This window comes from Cricetulus griseus, chromosome 2 (assembly GCF_003668045.3).
Source record: "Cricetulus griseus strain 17A/GY chromosome 2, alternate assembly CriGri-PICRH-1.0, whole genome shotgun sequence".
In the NCBI taxonomy this organism is placed as follows: domain Eukaryota; kingdom Metazoa; phylum Chordata; class Mammalia; order Rodentia; family Cricetidae; genus Cricetulus; species Cricetulus griseus.
Genome location: NC_048595.1, coordinates 203330548 through 203354736, shown reverse-complemented (window position 1 = coordinate 203354736; position 24189 = coordinate 203330548). Strand labels below are relative to the sequence as shown.

The following is a 24189-nucleotide window of genomic DNA, read 5'->3' as shown; positions in this document are numbered from 1 at the left end:
GTCGAGAGCGCTTCGGGTCAAGCTAACAGCCTGATGGCGACTCTTGTACACAGTCTTAATGTTTGATTGGGAAGGTACAACCTCTGCCTCTATCCCTCAACATATGGGTGACCTATTTGCTTGTAAAAATATAAAGCCTTATCATTAATTAATAAAAAAGGGGGAGATGTAGGGAGCCGTCCCTGCATTCTCCATTACAAGATGGCGCCTGCATCTGGCAGTCACCGAATGTAAACAAGCTAGTGCGCAGGCGCTGGGTAACTTTCCATCCCTTGGTCTCTGCCTCTTCCGTGGCATCATATGGTCCGATGAGCTACAGCGAGTCAGGGGGTAACACGTCCGAGGTGGCGGTTGCCAGCCTATATAAGGGATGGGTTCTTGGGAGTTCGGGGTCTCCGCTCTGTAAGCTTATGCTCTCTCTCTCAAGATGCATTAAAGCTTTACTGCAAAAGGATCTGAGTGTCCTATGTCGTTCTTGCTGGTGAGTCGATCTCGAGGGACATGGCTCTGCAGGTGCCTCTTCTTGTTCTTTGGTTTTTCGAGACAAGGTTTCTCTATGCAGCCCTGTCTGTCCTGGAACTCACTCTGTAGACCAGGCTGGCCTCAAACTCACAGAGATCTGCCCCTCTCTGCCTTCCGAGTGCTGGGATTAAAGGTGTGTACCACCAATGCTCTGCTCTCTTCTTCGCCTACTGTGTTCAGTTTGTTGTTATTTTTCTTAAATTAAAGACGTGCACTATGGAACATGAACCAGGAGACACATTAACCATGGAGTTTATTAAAGAGGGGTGGGGAGCGAGAGAGCAAGCAAAGAGAGTAAGAGAAGAGAGAGAGGGCAAGACAGCAAGAGAGCAAAGAGTAGAGAGCGTAAGAGAAGAGGGCATGAGAAGAGAGGAGAGAGGGGGAGTAAATGGGTGGGGCCTGTCTTTTAAATGGGTCCTTTACACCTTCGTGCAAGAACTCTGTGCTGACCAGGGTACTGCCTGAGTGGATTCTGCCAGGTAACAGGGCCAGGCCAGCGTAATGCCTGAACCTTTCACAGTCTTTGTCTTCATTCCTCCCCTTTCTTCTCCCCACTCTCTCTTCCAGTCCTTTCTTCCTGCTAAATAGAGAATGCATAAATTAGACTGCAATAGCCAGAAAAATTCTTGTCTATCTTTATTTATCTCCTATCTCGGATTCTACTTTAAATCAACATTTTATTGTATTAAAACCAAAACGCTCCAATGAATCATATTAACAAAGAAACCTATGTAATTGCATTTCTGTACTATGCTCTCTTTTGGAATTGATTGCCATTGGCTGAAGGGGATTTTGTGCACCACAGACTCTCATCAGGATCTCATCAATTGGCTCGAAAGCCTAAGACCTTTGTTCACTCAATGAACAAAGTGTGGGCATGCATGGTAACACGGTCCAAACATGAGAACCAGAAGGTGCCTTTACTCAAAGATCTTACTACCAAGAAGACAGTGTGTGCCTGGTCTTGGAGAGGCTCATCCTAACTAAATCATTCTCACCACGCATGTGTGCCCAAAGCCCATTCCTTTCAGAAGCTGGTCAGCCTAAATGCATTGGGGCAGTATTGCAGTCATAGAAAGAAAAGCGCTGATGACAGGAACATGGTTCCCACATGAATAAACATGACCAGGTGGTTGAGCAGCAGGTTCTTTAGTGCTGTGCCACTACAGAAGGGGGAAGAGAGATGTTTGCACTTGTAAAAATATCCTGCCTTTAATAACAACTTTACACTGTAAATGCAAATGATATGTTAAACTCGGTGTAGGGATGTCTTGATATTGCCATCCTTATTTGGTAGAACAATAAAACAAGGTTAGCAGAAGCCCTTCTTAGCCCTTCTGTGGCACTTAACATTTTCAAAGTCTATGACAGGCAGCAATTCACTGGGAGGCTGCTGCCCGTCCTTCCGATCTAGCATCCCCGCAAGAAGCAAGGAAGTAACTGCAACACAAATACGTAAATCATGAGCAAGCTTGGTAAATGTCCCTCACCGACTGTTTTGAAAGGTGCTATGACTATGTGGGAAGTCAAACTATGGACTCTGTAGCAATCTAAAGATGGGCAGTTCTTATAACCTCTAGTTATACAAAATACATAATATTAATTTATCTTTCCAGCTTTTGCTTTTCCTCATATTTCTTTTCCATACACCCTATTAATAAATCTCAGTCTTTTGTCAGATTTCTATAAATATGCTTCTGTCAACTTGGTCAATAGCAAAAGCTTCAAGAGCCCAAAGCCGTTTTTATCTATGTGCTTTCTCCCACAATTTATAGTCCATGATGTCCAAACATGTAAAAGCAATCTATCCCATAAATGACTTTCACATTTTTATTGGCTCAAGGCATATATTTCTTTTGAGCCTGTGCTCCAAAGACCCTTGGATTGTTTTTCATGGTTTACTGTGTTCTACTTTCTTGAGGCTGACCTCCCCTCATGTGCATTGTCCACAAAAATCTCTGATTAAAAATAAATTCCCATGGGGCTAGAGAGTTGGCTCGATGGTTAAGAGTGCTGGCTGTGCTTACCAAGGACCCAGGTTCAGTTCCCAGCACTCTTGTGGCGGCTAACAACCATCTGTAACTCCAGTTCCAGGGGCTCTAACCCTCTCCATGGGTACTTCATGGACATGTTGCACAGACATACATGCAGGCAAAACATTAATATACATAAATAAATATAAGAAATATAATTTAATAAATATCTATGAACATTAGAAAAAATAGATACAGATGTCATTATGCTAAAAATATATGAATAGAAATATGAAATCGGTATGCTCAATTCAGCATCACTGATGCTATGCTACATATTAAATGGTTAGGAGGCTGACCTAATTGCAGTACAACATCTCGATTTCAAGTCTAAGAAATGGAACCTCCAAGCCTTCAGGAAGCAGTTTAATATGCTGGTAGGTTTCTAGTGGATTATCCCCCTAAAAGCTATATCCCCAAATGTTGGGGCTTAAAAAAAAAAAACCCTCCTATATATGGCTACATCCATTCTGATTGGATGCTTCAAACTTGTAAGCTAGAGTGAATGGGGAGGGAAGGGAAGGGACCAGAGGGTGAGATGTGATCAGTTTGCTCATCCACGCGGCAGGAGGGTGGTGGTACTGACCACCCTGCACATATACCTATGGACACTGGCCAGCCCTGAGGTTCCTGTTTTTCTTCTTTCTCTTTGCCCTGGGGCTGGGGTGGGCGCTTCCTCCCCTTGCTGTAGCCTGACAGGGGACAGGTGCTGGACTAGAGTGTTCCTGAAAGGCAGGTGACAGATCTAGAGCTCCACCTACATCTCTCACTGGATTGATGCTTTTAACTGAAAAAAAATTTCATCAGAAAAATATCAAACCCTGGAAGGAGCATTAGCAAACATCTAATTCCACCCAGGGAAGCTTAAAAATGATAGACTTAAGACTCCAGAATCTACGACTAATACGACTCGCGGTGGTCAGTCGACACTGAGTGGGCTGTGGCCGCCCAGCCCCCTGGCCACTGTGGAGGAAGGAAGAGGCTCAGGAAGGAAGTCAGGACCACATAGAAAGCCTACAGCCTGGGGGACAAGAGCTCTCTGGGCTTTGGGCGAGATCTGGAATTTATTTTATTTTTTCCCTTCAGTTCCTTGCTGGAAGGGAACTCTTGAGCTCTGTTCCCAGAAGTTAAGGAATGCTTTTTCACACTAATGCGGAGAGACAAGCCTGCCTCTAGCCCCTCTGGGAGAGGAAGGGCTTTTGTAGGACTTATCCATGATGTTGGTCCCCGAGCTCCCTGCTTCACTGAGATAATTGGTTGTTAGTTTCTAACTCAGCCCTTCCAGGTCTTACAGGAAAATGCCAGAGACTAATTAATCTGGCTACAGTGTTTAGTAGCTCAACTCTGAAGTTCTCCTTTGAATTTTGAAGGAGCCCTTGGGGGCCACCTGGGCTTCAGTTCCCAGACTTTCTTAAATTCTGGCCAGGAGACCTGAGTGGGAATTGGCCATGTGAAGCACATGTTGACACGTGATTACACTGCCCCAGTACTTCCATCCCAGGTATTACACTCCCATCCCAGGTATTTTGAATGCGGGTCTTCCTACGTAAGAGAATGCTTTAACCCCATGGTTCTTTTCTTTTTTTCCTTCCTTCCTTTATTTTATTTTTTTCTCAAGACAGAGTTTTCTCTGTCCTGGGACTCACTCTGAAGACCAGGCTGGTCTCAAACTCACAGAGATCTGCTTGCCTTTGCCTCCTGAGTGCTGGGATTAAAGGCACCACCACCTCCAGACCTACCCCATGGTTCTTAAACTCCAAGAATGAATGAGTATTACTTCCAGGGCTGGCTACAGGTTGCTGGGTCCCACCTCCAGTTGTTGCCAACAAAGTCTCAAAAAGAATCAGTGCTTGTTGTAGAACAATGCCACTTGAACGACAGCCCAGGGTTTTTGTTTTTGTTTATGTTTTCTTTTATTTTTTTCCTGTAGCCAAGTTCTTCTTTGCCCTCCCATACCACAAAATTACTTTCTGTCCCTCTCCTTAGACATATACTTATCTCATTGATCAATTGCTGCTCAGTCTACTTATCACTACAGCAATTTTGCTCCTGAAACCTAGAGACATTCCTGATTCAGATTATTTTCTATCCCTGTCCTCTTATGTAGACTATAATCTTATGTATAATCCTCAGGCTCAAAACATGTAGACTAGAAACAATAAAACAGAGAACAAAGGCAGCTTTCTTTCCTACTAGGAAGCTACCCTCGAAGGACTTTGCAGGCTTTTAATAAAAAAATGAAGTTACAGGTGCGTGGAGGGATGGCACATTTCTCACTAGCATTTTAACAGGTTTTTTAGAGAGGGAAGTCTTTCCCTGGAGGAAGTCAGGAATTGGTGCCAAGATTAATTAAAGAACGAAGGTGAGTGAACAGTTTCCTCTGCCAGGTAGATTCAATTTCAAGTAGCCTTGGCTGCTGCAGTAATTCCAGATGGAGCATCGTGCAAAGTTCTGTATATGACTGTCATCTTCCCCCATCCCTCAAAGCCCTCTCCTCCCCCTCGGAGGAGCTGTCGGGGCAAGATTGTTACACTAGGAAATAGCCTGGGTAAATCCACAGACTCTCACCCATAATGACTTTTCACATGTTGGACTACTTAAGAAGATGGTAGGAAAGGCCCTGGGAAATACTGGAGCATTTAAGAGAAGACACAATTATAAGCCAGTGTTGGAGGCACTTGCCTAGGGACCCCAAATAGATGGTGAAGGATGGAAATAGAAAGGGATGTGATCCACTTTCTATGCTGCCAAGTCGAAAAAGCTAAACTTACTTTATTTTTTGAAACTAAAATAAAATTACATCATTTTTCCTTTTCCTCCCTTGAGCCCCTCCCATATACCCCATCTCAAATCCATGGCCCCTGGCCTCTTTTTCTGTGAATATGAATATATAATATACCTATATATACATGTGTTCCTAAGTACATAAATATGTTCTGCTTAGTCCATATAATGTTATTTGTGTGGTTTCAGAGCTGAGCACTTGGTATTAGATAAACCAACTGGGAAACTCTTCTTGGTGACAACTGTGTTCTGCCACTCTCAGCATTCTTCAGTTGCCTGAAATTCTTTGTCTAGGGTTAAGACCCCATGAGACTTCCCCTTTCCATGTTAGCATGTGTGCTGGCATCTCCCTTGTTCAGATCTCGTTTTGGCAGCCATGATGATGAGATTTCATGTTATTTCCAGGTGGCTTAAGTCTGCAAGGGGACCACACAGCAGATGCCAGAGAGAGTCTTAAATATAGATTAGACATGAAAGGGAATGTTTCCAACACGAAGAAATCGCAGGGTTATGGGCACTTATGACAGCCCAGTAAAGGATGTTTTAAGAGAGGCATGATAGGGAATCCTTAAGCCTCATCACTGAGAAATCCCAGGAAATTAATGGTCCCTTCTGTGAGGTCTTGCTTTAAGCCAATATGGAAAGGAACTATGTATGAAGATGCATGATATCTTCCTAGAAGATGACTTCTTAACATCGTAAACAAGGTCTGGGAGGACCATGACCCTTCTGAATCCTCAGTGGAATCATTTTTCATCACTTTTTCCATCTTCTGGTGGCTCCTGGTTTGGGTGGCTTCTAACTCCATCAGTGCCTTCTTTGTCTTCACAGGGACTTATTCAGGTGTCTCTGTGTGTCAACTGAAGCAACTCTTACTAAATTTAGGGTCCATTCTGAACACAAAGGTAAATCCTTACTCTGTAAAGATTTGGAAATAAGTTTTCAAATGAGGTCACATTCTGAAGTCTCAGTAGATGGGCATTAGAAAGGAAGACAATTCGGTCCACTCTAAAGCAGTAAGGTAGAGTGCCAAGAGAAAGGCTGCCAAGGAGTTCGTGAACTAGGCAAGGAATCATGGGAATACATAGACCAAATCCACCAGAACCAGTCTCGCCTTCACTACCCTGAGGACTTAGTGTGAGATGGAGCATTGCTCCCCAACTTTGGGCATTCCCCAAGATTCCATGCTAGCTCTACTGGCCCACAGTCCTGCCCCTTTGCAGCTGTCTGTACTCCTCCTTCCACAACCAGGTGCTCAGTGTCCCACTTATACCAGAGAGACCAAAATAAAATCCTAAGGAGAAGTGCAAAGCGTCACCCTTTCTAACTCTGGAGTCAACTTTGGTCAGTGTATATTAATTCTCTGTGCCTTTGGCTTCATTTCCCCAGGGCATTGCTTCTTGCTTAGTTTCCTTGCTTGTTACCACTTCCTTGGAGAAATCCAGGCTTTGAGCTAGAAGAGGTACTAGGAAAAGAGGAAGAGAGGATAGGAAGTTCAGACCCCTTCAGAAACAGTTAGGACCAGAGCATTTTAGATCTCAGACTTTCAGTAATTGCACATATACAATCTTGGGGTTGGGCCCCAAATCTAAACGTGAAGTTTACTTATATTTTATATACACCTGAACACACAACCTGATGGCAACTTTATACAATGTTTTTAATGCTTCTCTGCTATTGTTTCTTAGTGTTATTTTTTTAAGAATTTCATATATATATACACTCAGTGTATATATTTACATCGTATATTTACATCATTTCTATCCCTCCTCCCCCCCCTGTGTGTGTGTGTGTGTGTGTGTGTGTGTGTGTGTGTGTGTGTATGTGCGCGTGCACACGTATGTGTTCCTACTATGATTCCATTTACTGTTTCTTGTATGTACATGTGTTTAGGACTGACCACTTAATTTTGGATAACCTGAGGGTTTGTCCCTGGAGGAAAATATTCTCCCTTTCTCAGGAGCCATTGCCTACAGCTATTCATCTGTGGGCAGGTCTTTGTGAAATTTTCCCCATCCAAGTAGACTGTCAACTGGTGTGGTCATTACGCAGGTTTTGTTTCTCAACCATGCTGTTGAGTTTTCACGGGTGGAGCTTCTCTATTGTGACTAGAAGATATTATCTTGAAGCATGTTGGTCCTCTGGTCCTCAAAATGTTTCTGGTCCCTCTCTCCCCACTGTCCCTAAGCCTTAGGTGTAGGGATTGCATCGTAGATGTACCAGTTGGGGTTGAGCACCCCATGGCCTCTTGTTCTCTGCATTCTGAGCAGTTGTGGCTCTCTGGAACAGTCTCCATCTGTTGTCAAAGAAGCTTCTTTCATGAGGGGTGAGTGCCAAAGCACAACTTTCCCTTGATGCCATTAATACAGTCATAAACAAACAATCTGTATGGCAAATTGATTATTCTTTACCTTTGAGCTTCATTGTTTGTGCCACTACACACACCCCCAAGGGTATGCTCTGGCAAAATACCCCCGATAAAAAACAGGGCCATCCTCTCCTCTGGGTCTACCTGCCCACTTCCCCTCGAAAGGTCCTTTCCACCTATCCCTTCTTGGTAACTCAGATAATCATAAAAGGCCCAGCAAGGTCAGACAAACACATGTTACCCTGTCATGGCTGCCAAAACAGGGGGGGGCAAGGGGCAGGGGGGGCAGGGGGGAGGGCTTCAATTCAGATTTTCAAGTCAGGTCTATCCACCTTGCACAAGTTCCATAAACATGTGCTGAATGAATAAAAAGAGAGGTTATTATGAAGTAAAGAACTGGAAAGAAGAAATATTTCTGAATATTGAACCTGGCCTCTGAAGGGACCAACCCCTCCCCCCTTAGCACCATGACAGGCTGCAGAAAAGCCTCTGACTCAGCACTTGTCTGACCTTACTTCACCTGCCCTAATCACTAAGAGGTCAGATACCCTTCTCGTGACAAGGAACTAATCAGAAGTTAGCTGGCGGGACTCTGGATGTGCTTTATGGCTCTGGACATGCTTTATGGTACACGTAGCATGACAGTGATATGCAGAGCACAGCAACCGCCCTGGGAGCACCTACAGGCCATAACAACCAGTTGACCAATCAACACAGGACAGGTCGTCGGAGCGCACCAATCCTGAGACTGTTGCGTACCGCTAGACACTCCCCTTACACTGCCCAATAAATTTCCCACCACTCTGTTTCTCCATCCGCAGCAATGAATGGATGAAGGTCCCAAGCTAATGCAGTTAGCTCGTTGAACAACAATAAAAGACTCTTTGCTTTTGCATCGGAACGGGTCTCTTGGTGATTTGGGAGGTTCAGGTTTAAGGGAGGCACAACAGCCTCCCTTATTCAATTCTCCATTTGCAGTGGTATGTCTGAAGTTTTCACACTGGCCCAAGGCACCTTCCTGACCTGTAAAAGTGAAACTGTTGTGTTGATCTTGGGTGTGGGGGCCTTTCAAGCATCATTGTGGCAGTGAAGCTATCTGCTAAGAGGCAAGAAGAAAAACTTGCTCCCAACCAGTCTTAGTGAGCCGGGCTGATTGAACATCTGGAGCCTGATGACAAGCAGTTTATTGTAGGAATATTTAAACCCATTGCTATTTGGAAAAAAGTTTCCTGGTATAACACAATTCCCAGTGCACAAGAAGGCATAATTACATTGAAAATCAACTCCCTACATGTCATTTCTTCTAAGAAGATGGGTTTTAGAGATAGGCTACATGTATTAGCTTAAGGGCCTGGGGAAAGGCCTGGCCTGGTATTAGTCACAGATAGTGTAGAGGTCATTTGTGCTATTAGCCATCTCTGGTTCTAGTTATGGGAGCTTGGGGGAGCCCCTGGATATACAGACAATGTAAGGGTCATTTGGACTATTAGGCATCTCCAGTTCTGGTTGTAGGAGCTTGTATAGCCTGGCCCTTCAGGTAAAACAGCTCACAGGGCTATTAATCACCTCCAGTTCCCAGTCTTCTGGGTGGAAAAACAGGTTTTAGATCTTTTACTTTGGAAAGACAACCCTGTGTGCTGAACATTCCTGGTTTCCCTGGTAACCTGTGGGTGAAAGGACCTTTGTGCTCCCAACACATCTTGCAGGGCAGGTGTAAAGACAAGAGACACACATAAGATACTGGGTCTGGTGTAAGAGAGACATTTGGTTTAGTTTTAGGTTTTGGTTGGTTGTCCTGGTCAACTTGAATTGTCAACTTGGTACATCCAGAGCCATACATAGATGGAAGAGACTCAACTGAGGAGTTCCCCTGATCAGACTGTCCTGTGGGCATGTTTCTGAGACATTTTTTTTTTTCGATTGATAATTGTTATAGAAGACCTGGCCCACTGTAGACAGCACCGTTGTATGGGGAGTGGTCCTGGGATATGTAAGGAAATTAGGCAAGCAAGAGCTGTGGTGGGAGACAGCAAGCAGCAGTCCTCCACGGTTTCTGCTTTAAGTTCCTGCTTGACTTCCCTCAGTGATGGACTGTGACCTGTAAATAAAGCCAAATGCATCCTTTTCTCCCATAGGTTGCTTTTGCTTGTGGTGTTTGTCACAGCAATAGAACGAAATCAGAACAGTGGCTTTTTGGGTAGTGTTTTATTTTTTTGTTTTGCCTCAGAAAAGGACAGCCTCTATTGTTTGCCATTTGGTTTATTTTTTAGTTCAACAGTATACTGTGCTGTTTTTGGTTCTTTTTTCTAGACTGAAAAGATGCCCAGAGGCAAATGACTAGTCATATACACATCAAACAATTTCCATACTGTGCACAACACACTCTGATCATACATCAGCATGCAAGTCAGATGCACCATAGATTTTCTGGGCAGACTCCAGGCTTTCTGTATATTAGTATTTGTCAACTTCTCTCCTCAGCTTTCCCATAGTGAGGATTCTTGCATTAATATTCATTAAGCAATGTGAGCTGCAAAAAGGAAAGATGTCATAGGAACACAAACAAATCTTAAACAAATAGCTTAATGTAGCCTGTTGGAATCCTAATCGAGAAGATTGTCATTTTCATAAATAATTCCACACCCAGTTTTTTCATAAATGTATGAACTTCTCAGTGTCAATAAAGATGGCTCTACTCCATCTTGGCTCAAGGGTAGAGAGTTCAAAAACTGTCCTTAGTAAGTCATAAGGCATGGCTATAGTAGGATGTTCTATCTTGGCCTTGGCCTTGGGTGTCTTATATAGATAACAACAGACCTGGTCTGAGGTGTGGTTACTCCTGACCCTCAAGGCCAGGTAAGGAGTTCAATCTAAGGTGTGGTTACTGAATCTTGGAGAAATGAGGAAGAAAAGTCTGTTTGCTTGTTCTGTATACATGATACCATGTTCCTCTTTTTGGTTAAGGTATATAAGAGTGATGAAAAATAAACTCGTGGTGTTCAGTATTGACTGAATCTGCCCTCCTGATTTTAGTCTGTATCTCCGTCTCTTTTCCTTTAATATCTTTAGCTAGCCTTTCTTCAGTTCACACTCCCCCTCTCAGGTATGAACCACCTGGCTCTGACTGCAGCCCAGCAAAGACAGCTTCCCAAATATGGCACCCAACATGGGGCAAATACAGATGGCAGCCATATGACCTAATACATAGAGAACAATCTTAAATCCATGAATATGTTTCTGTTTAAATCTTTTTTATGTGTATGGGTGTTTGCCCACATGTGTATCTGCACTGCATTTATGCAGTGTCCTTGGAGGTCAGAAGAGGGCATTGGATCCCCTGGGACTAGAGTTACAGATGGCTGTGAGTTGTCATGTGGAGACTGAGAACTGAATCTGGGTCCTCTGGAAGAGCAGCCAAACCATCTATCCAGCCCCTATTTAAGTTTTAAACATCTCAAAGACAATTAGTTGTTATAGCGTTTACAAGTTCTCTATGTTTGCGCAGGTATGATGTATGGTATGCATGTAGGCATGAGTACATACATGGTGTGCACATGCCATGGCATATTTGTAGAGATCAGAGGACAACCATGGGTATCTGTTGTTTCTACTTTGTTTGAAACAGGGTCTTTTTCCTCTGCATACAGCAAGCTAGCTGTTTCCAGGGGATTCTCCTGTTTACAGACCTTCTCCCCACAGGAGCACTGGGCTATGGGTGCTCATGATGCAGTCAGTGTGAATTCTGGGGATTTGAATGCAGATCCTCACACGTGTGTGGTAAGCACTTTTACCCACTAAGCCGGCTCCTCCACCTGTAAGTTCTAAGGAAAGCACTTCAAACCTATGTTAGATCCTCATAACACAGTCAAGATTCATCACATTTCTGAATATTTTATTTTTAATTATGTGTAAGCATGTACCCATCTACAGAGACCCACGATATTGACTCCCATGGAGCTGGAGTTACAAGGGCTTGTTAGCCACTTGACAAGGATGCTGGGAACTGACAAGTCTTCTGCAACAGGTATATGAGCTTAACCACTGAGCCATCTCTCTAGTCCTAGATTCATCAAATATTTTATGTGATGGCATTTATGATCAAAGCAAAATGCCTTAATTAAACAAATAATTAGCCTTGAGGAGATAAATGAGTATAACAGGCCAATTAGTGAACTTGCTAGCTGTTCCTTCCAGTGATGAGAACGGTAGCTGGTCCAGGTGCAGCAAGAGAATATAGTTACTTGTGTTTGGGGAATAACACAACATCCTCTACAGTACACAGAGGCAAAACAAAAACATTAAGGCAAAGTGATGAGTAAGTACCACAGCGTAAGGGAACAAAAATCAGCCTCAGTGCCAAGTTCAAGCTGTGTTCATTATCTGTGCAAACCAGCCTAATCTGGCCTCAGTTTCTTCAATTGTCAACTTGTGGCACTGCATTGGGTAATTCTAATGTCTTTTGCAGAGCTAGGAATTCCCCGCTTTCAGATGTTGTTTTTGAAGCCCTTTACTTCCTAACGCCGAGCCTGTCAAACACTCCCACTGCCAGCAATGGACAAGGTAGATCTGTCAGTGCAAGAGGCAGGCTTCTGCCTGGTCTGGTTTTGTTTACAGTGGCAGCCTTTCAGCATATCCTCTGTGCTTTCAGCAGGAAGCAGCCAGGCAGCAAAATTGCCCTAGCATAAAACAAACCCAGCTGCAGGGTATCTTCAGAATGTTCCCTATGTATTTTCCAATTTAGCCTGCTATTAAAACGGCAAAGCGCAACTTAGAACTGTAGATCAGGAGTCTTCTATTAGAATATGATTCCAGGTTTCTCCAGAAAGACAAATATAGTATGTACTCACTCATAAGTTGATACCACGTATAAAGCAAAAGATACCCAGCCTGCATCCATAACCCCAGAGAAGCTTGAACCCTCTTCCAGAAACAGATGGAAGCAGATGCAGAAATCCAGAACTAGCCAATGGGCCAAGCTCCTGGAGTACAATCGAAGTGAGGGAGGGTCGATAATATGAACAAAGGAGTTCAGACCATGGTGAGGAATCCCGAAGGATCAGCTGACCAGAGCTAGTGAGAGACCACGGACTCTGGTCTGACAAATGGGGAACCTGCATAAGACCTAACTAGACTCCCTTAATATACACAATGGTGCAGCTGGGATAATATATAAGGCCACTGGCAGTGGGTCCAAGATCTAACTCTAATGCGTAAACTGACTTAGTGGAGCCCATTCGATATGGAGAGATACCTTGCCCAGCCTAGACACAGGGGTGTGGAGGTGGAGAGGTGCCTTGGTCCTGTCTCAACTAGATGATGGGACAGACTTAGTAGACTTCCTAGGGGAGCCCTTACCCTCTCTGTGGAGCAGATGGAGGGGGAGTGGGGGGACCAGGAGGAGAGGAGGGGGAACTGGAATTGGAATATAAAAAGTAAATTAATTTTAAAAAGTGTTAAAAAAGAATATGATTCCAGGTTTCTCATTGCTGGCTTTGGGGTGGCAGCACATGGTGGAAGAGAAGGAAGAGGCCCTAGAGAAGACATCATTTGATGCCCCCCTGTCCCAGCATTCATTCTCTCCCCATGACCCCACCCACCAGCTCAGAGTGGGCCAGGGGGAGGGATGGGGACAGAACTGATCTGAAGCTATGGGTCCGGTTGGTGTGAAGTATAGAAGCAACAGGCAGAGAAGTTGCTGGAGAAGGAGAAACAGTGTGCTCCAGGCAGGGAGGAGGAGGTGGCTGGGATATGTGGACAGTGACAACTGACTTGCAGTAGACCGACCTTTAACAAAAGAAGAGCAAGAAATAACATGGAAAAATGGCCAGGGAAAGTCTTGAAGGACTTCATGGTGCCACTCAGATCAGGGCATAAGGACGTAGACTGTAGTGGCTACTATCCAGGAATTGTCCTCAGCTGCAGAGAGGGACAACAATGTCACACCGAAGGACAACTTACACTCAACTCAACTGGTCCACATCTAATGGTTGGGGAACATAAAGGCTTCAGAGGGTACCCCCAAGTGCATTTCTGTGTCCCCCTGAGGGTCTCCCCAGTGCATTTCTATATTCCCCTGAGAGTACTCCCCAGTGCATTTCTGTCCCCCTGAGAGTACTCCCCAGTGCATTTCTGTGTCCTCCTGAGAGTACTTTCCAGTGCATTTCTGTGTCCCCCTGAGAGTACTCCCCAATGCATTTCTGTGTCCCCCTGAGAGTACTCCCCAGTGCATTTCTGTGTCCTCCTGAGAGTACTTTCCAGTGCATTTCTGTGTCCCCCTGAGAGTACTCCCCAGTGCATTTCTGTGTCCCCCTGAGAGTACTCCCCAGTGCATTTCTGTGTCCCCCTGAGAATTCCCCTCCAATGCATTTCTGTGTCCCTATGAGATTACTCCCCAGTGTATTTCTGTGTCCCCCTGAGAGTACTCCCCAGTGCATTTCTGTCCTCCTGAGAGTACTTCCCAGTGCATTTCTGTCCTCCTAAGAATACTCCCCAGTGCATTTCTGTCCTCCTGAGAGTACTTCCCAGTGCATTTCTGTCCTCCTAAGAATACTCCCCAGTGCATTTCTGTCCTCCTGAGAGTACTTCCCAGTGCATTTCTGTCCTCCTGAGAGTACTCCCCAGTGCATTTCTGTCCTCCTGAGAGTACTCCCCAGTGCATTTCTGTCCTCCTGAGTACTCCCCAGTGCATTTCTGTCCTCCTGAGAGTACTCCCAAGTGCACTTCTGCATGCTTATCTGTGTCTCAGAGTGTGCTTCTCTGAGAGTCCAGCTGCAACACCACACAGAGTGTTGGTGCTCCCAAATACCCATGGTTAGATGAGGAAAAGTTTGAAACAGGGTAACCCTGACTGGATTTACAGCTGTAAATATCTCTCTGGTGCAAGTATAGGGAAGGCACACTGAAGTAGACAAGCAGAGGAACAGGCAAACTGTCCCAGAAACAGAGGTGTGTTACTGAAAGGAAAATGCAGAGTAGCTTAGATGCTTGGGTGATTGAATCATTCTAAAATATTCAGTGACGAGTAAGTGAAAGAAATGGGGTGTGTTAACACACTTGGCTAGGGTGGGAACACATATCCTGTCTCTCTTCCCCTTCTCCTCATTACTCCCTGACCTTCCCTCAACATCCTTCCCTGCTGATGTTATGGTTATGAGGACCAGAGCACGCAGACAGAAAGCACCTAAAGTCTTTCCGTGTGATGCTCGCCCACAGCTGGAGCTTTCCAAACAGTTACAAATTTTATCTGCAGCTCATGAATGGAGCTCACATAGGACCACATGGGAACCATGTTCACACTGGGTGTCACCAATGGATGGCTGATTTATGGATGACGTAACTGTCAGGCCGGTAAGGGCACACTCATCTCTTCCTATCTGTCACTCTTTCACCTATTTCATCATATTGGCTTATTCTGCACATCTTCAGCATGCCTTGCCGCCTGGTACTATAGTCAGTCAACACACCTTAAGAATTCTGCTTCTATCTTGTGAGCTTCTAATTTAACCAGTATTTTATTAACACATCCAACATGTTCTGCCTGCGTCTCATTTACTTACTATCAATGCTCCACAACTCTAAGAGCTGCTGGCATCCTGTTTGCATGTTTTGTCCTTTATAGAAAAACTGAGTAATCTCACACACTTCAGCAAACATGCGATAGATTAAAAAGTGACTCTGCAAGGAGTGATGAGCAAAGCAGTCAAGACCATGCTGGGGAAACCCACGGAAACATCTGACCTGAGCCAGTGGAAATACACGGACCCCAGTCTGACAGCTGGGAAAACCAGGCCTCCTGAACATGGGTGTCAGTTGGGAAGCCTGGGCAATCTATGGGGCCTCTGGCAGTGGAACCACTATTATCCCTAGTGCACGAATGGGCTTTGGGAGCCCATTCCCTAAGGAGGGATTCTCTCACAGGGGAGGGTCTAGGCCCTGCCCCAAATGATGTCACAGACTTTGATGATCCCTCATGAGAGGCCTCACCCTCCCTGGGGAGTGGATGGGGCAGTGAAATAGGAGGGGTTGGCGAGGGGCATGGGAGGATGGGAGAGAGAGAGAACTGGGATTAGTACGTAAAATGATATTATTTTAATTTAAATAAAATTTTATTTTTTTAAAAAAGTGACTCCACAAAATGTTATGTATAGAAAGAGTGGCTGATCAGATGTAATCAGTGAACAAGACAGATACTGCTGGGTGGCTGACCAAATATCTTTTCCATCCCTATTTATCTTACTCCAATCTAGTACAGAAACTAGAAAAGTTGGAATATTCATTTGTGGCCTCTTTTGCAGCTGGGTTGGCCCTAGGTCAAAGTTCTTCCAGGAAGATGTGTGGAAGTCTGTTAGAGAGATTTAGTGAAAGCTTTCACTTTTCTTAACAATGAAAGAGACAAAAACTAGGAGCTCTTCCTCAGGTCTCCTTCCTGCATTAGATGAGAATGTGATGCTTGGATCTGAGACAACCATGTGTCACATGGTGTGAGGGAAGAAGCCATTGTGCCAAGAATGGCACAACGGAAATGCAGGAAGAGCCTGGGAATTGATGATATCTTGGAGCGGCTGTTCTGGCCTTGGACTGCAACCTAAAGACCTAATGTCCTGGGAGAAAATAAATTCCCATCATTAAACCACCATGAGCTCTGTTCTCTGCTGTTTATTATACTAAATACATCCTAAATTCTCAACTTAAGTGGCCAATCTTATCTCGAAGGACACTGGGAAGTTCAGCCTTCATTTTAGGTGGTCCTGTGCTAATTGAAAATTAGACAGTCTCTCTAATCTAACCGTGTGCTCAGCAGAGGGATCCCAGGTGACAAGAGTCAGCTTTGTCTTCTCTAGAAGCCAATAATTACAAACCAATTCAGATAAACTAGAATCTCAAATGGAGGGTTCTGGACTCAATAGTTTAAAAAAGCACCCCAGAAAATCCTAATGAGAAACCAGGTTGAGGAACCGAGTTTAATCACTGCTTGTCTGGGGACAAGGTTGTGGCCATCCATCCTCCATCCTAAGCCTGTATTCTGTTGAGCTGCAAATCCAGATCGCTGAGCAGAGAAAGGCAACAGCAGACTGGCCATTAGGAGCAGGAAGTGCCTGCTTCCCCCTGGAGATCAGCGTGATATCAAATCTGGAAAGACAAGCTTTCTAGGACCAGAGACTCGGTGACATTGCCATTCTGTCACATTTTCCTGTCAGTCAGGAGAAGTGGCACCCAGATTCCCTTCTACATAGCAAAGAGAAATGCTCCCAGTGCCATCCTTCAGTCTGAAAATTATTTGTTAGTAGAGGTCTTGCTATGTATATCCCAGGCTGGCTCTGAGCTCACTAAGTGGCCTGGGCTAGCCTCAAATCTGCTAGCCTTCTGCCTCAACCTTTGCAAGTGTACATCACCACAGCTAGGTTTGCTTCCAATATTTTTCTCTTTGTTTTTTGTTTGTTTGTTTTTGTTTTGTTTTGAGATAGGGTTTCTCTGTATAGTCTTGATTGTCTTAGAACTCGCTCTATAGACCAGGATGGCTTGAATTCACAGATATCCATCTGCCTCTGGAGTGCTGGGTTAAAGGCATGCATTGCCACTGCCCAGCTTTCCAACATTTTTCTAACAGAACCTTTTCTGTACAGTGAGTTCTCCACCCTTCCCCAGAGCAGGAAGCATTTCTGCTCAATTGAGCAACAGTCATAGGATTTCTGACCTCATAACTCAGGTATACAAAAATGTAAAAGTCTGGGTTGTCCTTCCTGACTCTGATTGTTTTGTTTGGCTCATTAGTTGTTTAAGCAGGGTCTGTCTCTGTAGTCTAGAACTGCCCTGGAACTCATTATGTAGCCCAAAATGGCTACTTGTGGTGCTCCTACCTCAGCCCCCAGGCATTGGGATGGCAGACCTGTGCCACCAGGTCTATGCTCATTCTCTTTCTAAAGGAAGCCCCTGTTCTACTCAATGGCAGAACTGGAAACAAGTCAACTCCTGGTAAACTTGATCCATTCTGGGTTTTTCTTCTTCCCACTTTGCCCTGAGGGGGTGAAAGGAAACTGAGGAACATCTGGACATAGAGGGAATTCATCTAGTCCTTGGTTGTCATCTGTCCATGCTGGCATCCTCTGCCATGTCCTTGTTCCCAGGAGTCATCAGTTGTCAGTATCTATCCCTGTTGGCATCCACAGACACAACTGAGCTCCCATCTGGCCTCTAATGTGGGGACAGCACTGACATCTGCTCTGGGGCTACATCTTCCCAGCAGGAAGTTTCTCCTGATAGACGAGACCTCTTTTAGGTACCCCTGTATCAGCCTTAGGCAAGACTGGATATAGTCCTGACTGCCAAGCTATGTGGAAAACACAGAGAACTGCCTCTGCCCTCTCAATCTTGCCTTGTCAAGCTGAGATTTCCCCTCCAGTCTCACTAGATCAGTGGTTCTCAACCTTCCCAGTGCTGCAAACCTTTGATACAATTCTTCATGTTGTGGTGAACCCCCAACCATACAATTATTATTATAATTGTATAATTTACTTTTATTTTATGTGCATGTATGTCTGTATAAACGTGTCAGATCTTGGAGTTACAGACAATTGTGAGCTGCCATGTGGGTGCTGGGAATTGAACCTGGGTCCTCTGGAAGGGCAGTCAGTGTTCTTAACCACTGAGCCATCTCTCCAGCCCCTATAAAATTATTTTTGTTGATACTTCGTAACTGTAATTTTGTTACTGTTATGAATCATAATATAAATCTCTGTGTTTTCCAATGGTTTCATGTGACCCCATGAAAGGGTCATTCAATCCCCAAAAGGGTCAAGACCCAGGGGTAGAAAACCACCACACTAGCGCATAGGACAAGGTAGCTCTGATTTTCAATACTTTGTGGGGAACCTTCTGGGAAGGAAAAGAAATTCCTTTGTTCCTTGAAGTTTCCTTTTTCCCCAGTACCCATCCCCATCAACCTAGAAAGGAGCTGCTCCAGGGCATTCCCTGAGAGCCACAGCAGGGAAGCCCCTCTGCAACCACCCCCAGCCCTTAGCATGTAGTCAAGGAAGCAGGAAAGAGAGAAAGGAACAGAGGAGCGGCAAAAATGACTGGTTCTTTAATATATATAAATTAATTTAGATTATGAAGTTTATTAATGCATCATATTTATTAAAACACATTGAGGAGGTTTTAGTGAGGACGGAGCTCCATTGGCTCATATATTTGACTGCTTAGACACCAGGGGTCGGAACTGTTTGAGAAGGACTAGGAGATGTGGCCTTATTGGAGGTTTGCCATTGGGAGTGAGCTTTAAAGTTTCAAAATAATGTATATCCCTACATTTGTTTTCTTTATTTTCTTTTATCCTCCCAATTAAATCTTATATGTAGGTAAGTTTCCACCACCCTTTTCAGAAGATTGCCTTTTTTTTTTCAGATTTTTATTTGAATTAGAAACAAGATTGTTTTACATGTCAATCCCAGTTCCCTCTCCCTCCCCCTCCTCCTCTACCCCCCCCAACTAAAACCCTACCTATCACATATCCTTTCTGCTCCCCCTGGATGGTGAGGCCTTCCATAGGGTGTCATCAGAGTCTATCGTATCCCTTGGGATAGGGCCTAGGCCCACCCCTGTGTGTCTTGGCTCAGAGAGTGTCCCTCTATGTGGAATGGGCTTCCAAAGTCCACACCTATGCTAGGGATAAGTACTGAACTATTACAGGAGGTCCCGTAGATTTCCGAGGTCTCCTCACTGAAACCCATGTTCCTAGGGTCTGGATCAGTCCCATGCTGGGATCCCAGCTATCAGTCTGGAGACCAAGAGCTCCCCATTGTCCAGGTCAGCTGTTTCTGTGGGTTTCGCCACCCTTTGCTCATCACTAGTCCTTCTCTGCGACTGGATTCCAGTTCAGTTCAGTGATCAGTTGTGGGTGTCTGCTTCTACTTCCACCAGCTGCTGGATGAAGGCTATAGGATGGATTGTCTTTTATGCACTTCCATACGTTCTCATGGGCTTGTCTGTCTCCCAAACACTTGCAGTTTGCTCTGCCTCTGTCAGTACTGTGAGATAACTCTTCATTGGACTATGGCCTATGGCAATCTAAGGTTCATACATTGTGTTTTTACCACCTCTCATAACTTCTGCCCTCAGAGTACCAAAGGAACCCAATGACATAAATAGGGGTTACTGGAGGTGCTGTGATTTGAATATGTGCCCCTAAAGTTCATGTGCAGGAGAGTTGGGAAGTAGAACCTTTGAGATACGACTGGGTCGTGAAAGTTCAGGGGTTAATAGATTAATGAGTTACTATGGCAGTGGTTCTGTTACAGAGGACTCCCTCTGGCTCATTTACTCTGTCTTACTGTCGTAACACAGTCCAAGAATGGAGTCATGCAAGAGGAATTCTGAGTGTTTGTGAGAAAACTCCAGTAAACCAGACAAGAGTCTTGTGACCACTTGGAATGTGCTTTCCTGTCTCTCCCAGGTGTAGGGGGGTAGGAGTGAGTTTACTTCAGCTGCTGTTATTCATCTGCCTCTGTGGAAAAACGAGTTTTTTTTCACATGCATCTTATACTTGTGATTGTATGTTTTACTCAAGTGATTTCTTAACCCTCAGAGTACAAATTGTCTGATGCTCTAAATAAAGTTGGCTATTGCATGGGACTTTAGTCAGCCTTAATGTTAAGCCCTGCTCTCCCAGGTACACACCACCTATTAGAGAGGTAAAACATTTTACCACATGATACCCTTCATATTCTAATACAGAAAGAATTAATTAAAAACCAAGCCATTGTTGACACTATGGTCTTGAACTTCTTATAGTCCTAGCAAGAAGCTGCAGCTGTCTGCTTTCTGATGGTACACATCATGTATCTATAAACAAGGCCTAGTCTTCTTTTGCTCTGTCAGTTTCTCTGAGGGGTGTGTGTGTGTGTGTGTGTGTGTGTGTGTGTGTGTGTGTGTGTGCATCCATTTGATGATGTGTGCCCAGTTTTATCTTGGTGAGTCAGATAAAACTGGTTCACAATGGGCAGCTCAAGCTGCATGGCAATGAGACTGTCAGCATACAGTCTCTTCTTGGGTAACATATTCATATGCATAGGAAGCATATGATGGGCATGATCTTGCTTCAAAATCCAAAGGTTCTCACAATGATTCATCCTTCATCCTTGCACAACTCTTCAGGCACCCATGGATCAGCATCTGATAAAAACCCACGTGCCAGAGCCATTTGCTCAGGAGCCTAGATGAGGTGCAGTGTCTGCTCGTTTGGGGCCATACAAAAGCGGTAGCTTTTGGCTCACTTGGTAAATGGACCCACATGAGAGCTCAATTGCCTCTAAAATGCCAAAAGGCTCAGGAAGCATTTCTTAGATACAGGAGAGGCCAGGTCAACAATTTGGCCTTCATGCTAGGACAACTCAACACACCACTGTACCCCTAAAAGTTTCCTCAGGTAGAAGGCCCCTAAATATTTAGTCAAATTTCTTTCCCGGCCTTCAACACACAAATGTTTTACCAATAAGCCTTAAGTAGTTGAGTATGTCTTGCTTATAAGGTCCAGTCAACCCAATGTCATCAGTGGAGGAGCCAGTGTGATATTGACTAAGAGACAGCCTATCAAAATGCCTGTGGCCTATGTTACCCCAGAGGACTGAAGAATTACTGCACTCCTGACAGGGCAGTCAAAGTTTGCTGCTGGCAGTGTCAGCAGAGAGCAGATGGCTTCTGGTGGCTCTTGTGATAGAGAAAGAGGGAAAAGCATCTTTTTCAGACCAATAACTGCATTCCTCGTATCAGCAGATGTGTTCATTTGCTCAGGCAATGAAACCACACCTGGAACAGCAGTTGCAACTTGAGTCACCACTCGGTTAAGTTTACAAAAATTTGTGCACACTCTCCAGGGCCCAGAAGGAGACCTGAAGGAGTGTGTGGTGGGAATCAACACCTCTGTTTCTCAAGTCCTGAGTTTTGGAGCTGTTTTTAGTTTTGTTTTTATCCCCCCCTCTCTCTGGGGATGCAGCATCATGTCTGATTACTATTTCCCTAGAAGAAAGTCATTCTAATGGCTTCCATTTAGTTTTTTCCACCATAAAAGCCCTCATTCTACAGCTCAGTGAACCAATGTAGGGAGTCTTCCAGATGCTTAATTATTTCTAATCTACTTAAGCATTCTGGAACCTGGAAAATAACTGCAGAATGGATTCAGGGACCCACTAGACCCACTATGGAAGAGACTTAAGACAAAATTCCAACCACCACCTGCCCTGCAGAAGCTTCTGTTGTAACTGGAGGACAGTGACATTGGGATGGCCTGGAACCACTCTGGGTTCCCAGTGTGTAGCAGTCCTTGAAGAAATGCTGAGTACAGTTACCCTAGTGAAAGACTTCCCTCGGGGAAGACTGGGAAAATATTCATAACGTCTGTATTTCAGTATGATGGCATCCTCTCTCCAAGGGACTTGACCGCCCCTTTATTCAGGGTGTTTTGTATCTGTAAGGAGGCTCATGTTTGGGAATTAAGAGTTTGTGGCTCTGTTTTTATGATTCTAGCTGAAATTTTATTTACTTGACCTAGAATATTTCTCGTGCGTGTGTGTGTGTGTGTGTGTGTGTGAGAGAGAGAGAGAGAGAGAGAGAGAGAGAGAGAGAGAGAGAGAGAGAGAGAGAGGAGAGAGAGAGAGAGAGAGAGAGAGAGAGAGAGAGAGAGAGAGAGAGAGAGAGATGAGAGTTGGTCTGTCTATGAAGCCAGGTTGACCTTCAACTCATACCTCCACATAGGAAGTGCTGAGATTATAGGCACCATCATTTCCAAATGACTTCAAATTTCTCTGCTTATTCAGATCAAATAAGAATTTATGAGGATTCCTGTCTGGTTTGTTTCTAGAGGCCCCACATGACCATTACTATGGTCTATGAAAGTTGGATTATTCCAATTGCTTTTTGACTATACTGTACATTACAATCACTACACTTAGTCTACCTTGATTAAGTTAGTATGACCACTTGGTCTCTGCCATCCATCACTGTTAAGTTTTTAATTGAGAAGCTTCAGTTTCCACCACAAGTTCTGGAAGCTAGAGAAATGATGGAGTCATTCAAGGGCCTGGGGACTCCCTGCACAATCTTCTTTCCCAAACCACTGATGAAGTGTATACTTCTAGATGCCCCCAGTGTGACTGAGTGGTTCTTTAATTGTTCGTTTTTTGGGGGTTTTGTGGGGGGGTTTGTTTTGTTAGATTTTTTTCCCTCTGTGTAGCCTGGCTATCCTGGAACTTCCTCTGTAGACCTGGCTGGTCTCAAACTCACAGAGATCTGCCTGCCTCTACCTCTGCCTCCTGGATGTTGGGATTAAAGGTGTGTGCCACCCACCATGCATGACTTCTTATTTGGTTTTTATTGATGGTCCTAAACTTTGCTGTGAAATTCATCTAGATTTAAAGAGGAAAATAAGAACCCAGGGAACTCCAGTGAGAGCACAATAATTTCAGAATACTGCAAGCAGAAGGGTGGAGGGAGCTCTCCTGAGCTGCAGAAAGAGCGGGCTGGGGGTTTACGATGCACACAAACCAGTCAAAAGTATCAGAACTGTCCAAGTCAGCAATGGTGCTCTTCTGGCTGGCCTTGCCATTCCTGGACCAAAGTGCTCCATAGCTTCCACAATGTTCATGCTATCTTTCACCTTCCCAAAGACCACATGCTCAGTGGCATCCACCACTCAGTCTTCATGGTGCAGTTGAAAAACTGGGAACCGTTTGTGTTTGTTCCAGCATTTACCATGGGCAAGAGAGCAGGACCTGTACACTTCAGGAATAAGTTCTCAGCCTCGTATTTCTTCACTTGCCACCAGGGTCACTATGGCATGTAAAGTCACCACCCTGACACATGAATCTTGAAATTAATTCCATGAAAGAAGGGACCCTTATACCCAAATGCTTTCTTTCCAGAGCCCCAAGCTCAAAAGCTCTCTGCTGACTTTGGAATCTTGTCTACAAATAGCTCAAAGGAGATGTGGCCTAAGGGTTCACAATTGGCTACAATGTCAAAAAACACAGTGGGGTTGACCATGGCTGACAGCAAGTGGCTACGGGTGGGGGGGGGGCTGTATGGTATCTGCAAAGAGGGACAAGTAGCTTGTAAATGCAAATCTATTTTAGCATTCAATTTTCCCTAAGATTTGGAATCTCCTCTTCTATATTAAACCAAGAGAGGTCAGGGAGTTTCAATTTGCTGGTGGTCAGCCATCTTTTGTCAACCAGGGCCTTTTCTAACTCCTCATGTTGCAGCATTGAATACAAAATCTCTACACAGTACACTCACACCAAAAATTCATACTGGGGGCTGGAGAGATGGTTCAGCAGTTAAGAACACCTATTGCTCTTCCAGAGAACCCAGGTTCAATTCCCAGCACCCACATGGCAGCTCACAACTGTCTGTAACTCCAAGATCTGACACCCTCACAACAACATACAGGAGAATAAAATACCGATGCACATAAAATAAAAATAAATTTTAAAA

The 24189-nt window shown here is 44.5% G+C and overlaps 1 pseudogene; it reads right to left on the bottom strand.

The window, feature by feature from the left end:
* Positions 1 to 1834: 1834 nt before the first annotated feature.
* Positions 1835 to 23739, bottom strand: LOC118238180 (annotated as a pseudogene).
* Positions 23740 to 24189: the final 450 nt, after the last annotated feature.